The sequence below is a fragment of the Tursiops truncatus genome, chromosome X, assembly GCF_011762595.2.
Source record: "Tursiops truncatus isolate mTurTru1 chromosome X, mTurTru1.mat.Y, whole genome shotgun sequence".
NCBI lineage: Eukaryota > Metazoa > Chordata > Mammalia > Artiodactyla > Delphinidae > Tursiops > Tursiops truncatus.
In genome coordinates, this window is record NC_047055.1 from 105,317,146 (window position 1) to 105,319,404 (window position 2,259).

Consider the following 2,259-nt stretch of genomic DNA (forward strand, 5'->3'; position numbering starts at 1 on the left):
ATACAATCTCCTAAGACTGAAACAGGAAGAAAGAGAAAATGTGAGCAGACCAGTTACCAGAAATTTTATCAGTAATTAAAAGAAAAAAAAAACTCTCAATAAACAAAAGTCCAGGAACAGATTAATTCTGCCAAACATTTAGAGAAAAGTGAATTTTGCCAAAAATTTAGAGAAAAGTTAATACCTATTTTTCTCAAACTATTCCAAAAAATTTCAGAGGAAGTAACACTTCCAGACTCAGCCTCTGATGCCAGCATCACCTTGATACCAAAACCAGTCAAAGATATCACAAGAAAAGAACATTATAGGCCAATAACACTAATGAACAAAGATGCAAAAATCCTCAACAAAACATGAGCAAACCAAACTCAATAATACATTTAAAAAAATCATACACTATGATCAAGTGAGATTTATCAGAGGAATGCAAATCAATCAATGTGATACACCATATTAACAAACTGAAGATTAAAAAATCATGTGATCATCTCAACAGATGCAGGAAAAGCTTTTAACAAAAATCAATATCCATTTATAATAAAAACTCTACACAAAGCAGATATAGAGGGAACACATCTCAATATAATAAGGGGCACACATGATAAGCCTACATCTAACATCATAATCAACTGTGAAGTGCTGAATACATTTCCTTTAAGATCAGGAACAAGACAAGGATGCCTACTCTTGCCACTTTTATTCAACATGGTATTGGAAGTCCTAGCCACAGCAATCAGACAAGCAAAAGAAATAAAAGGAATTGGAAAGGAAGAAGTAAAACTGTTTACAGATGGCATGATTCTATACACAGAACATCCTCAAGACACCACCAAAAAACTATGAGAGCTCATCAATGAATTTGGTAAAGTTGCAGGATACAAAACTAACATACAGAAATCTGTTGCATTTCTATACACTAACAACGAACTATCAGAAGGAGAAACTTACCCATTTACCACTGCATCTAAAAGAATAAAATACCTAGGAATAAATCTAACTGAGGAGGTAAAACACTTGTACTTGGAAAACTATAAGACACTGATGAAAGAAATTGAAGACAATACAAACAGAATGAAAGATATACTGTGTTCATATATTGGAAGAATTAATATTGTTAAAATGACCATACTACCCAAGGCAATATACAGACTCAGTGCAATCCCTATCAAAATACCAAAGGCATTTTTCACAGAACTAGAACAAATAATTAAAAAATTTGTATGGAAAGATGAAACACCCTGAATAGCCAAACAATCTTGGGAAAAAACCAAAAACACAAAGAACAGAACTGGAGGTGTCATATTTCCTGGCTTCAGACTATACTAAAAAGCTACAGTAATCAAAACTGTATGGTCCTGGCACATATACAGACACATAAATCAATGGAATAGAATAGAGAGCCCAGAAAAAAACCCACACACATATGTTCAATTAATCTACCACAAAGGAAGCAAGAATATACAATGGAGAAAAGACAGCCTCTTCAATATGTGGTGCTGGGAAAACTGGACAGTACATGTAAAAGAATGAGATTAGAACATTTTCTCACACCATATACAAAAATAAACTCAAAATGGATTAAAGACATAAATGTAAGATGTGAATCCATAAAACTCCTAGACGAGAACATAGGCAAAACACTCTTTGACATAAATTATAGCAGTATTTTTTTGGATCTGTCTCCTAAGGCAAAAGAAATAAAAGCAAAAATAAACAAACGAGGCCTAGCTAAACTTAAAAGCTTTTGCACAGTAAAGGAAACCATTGATAAAATGAAAAGAATGGGAGAAAATCTATGCAAATAATATGACCAATAAAGGGTTAATATCCAAAATATATAAACAGCTCATACAACTCAATATCAAACAAATGAACAACCTTGATTAAAAAATGAGCAGAAGACCTACACAGACATTTTTCCAAAGAAGGCATACAGATGGCCAACAGGCACATGAATGGATGCTCAACATTGCTAATCATCAGAGAAATGCAAATCAAAACCACAATGATATCTCACCTCAAACCTGTCAGAAGGGCTATCATCAAAAAGACCACAAATAACAAATATTGGCAAGGTTGTGGAGGAAAGGGAACCCTTGTACAGTGTTCGTGGGAATGTAAATTGGTGCGGCCACTGTGGAGAACAGTAAGGAGGTTCCTCAAAAACCTAAAAATAGAGTTGCCATATGATTCTGCAATCCCACTCCTGGGCATACATTCCCACAAAACTATAATTCAAAAAGATAAATGCACCCAATG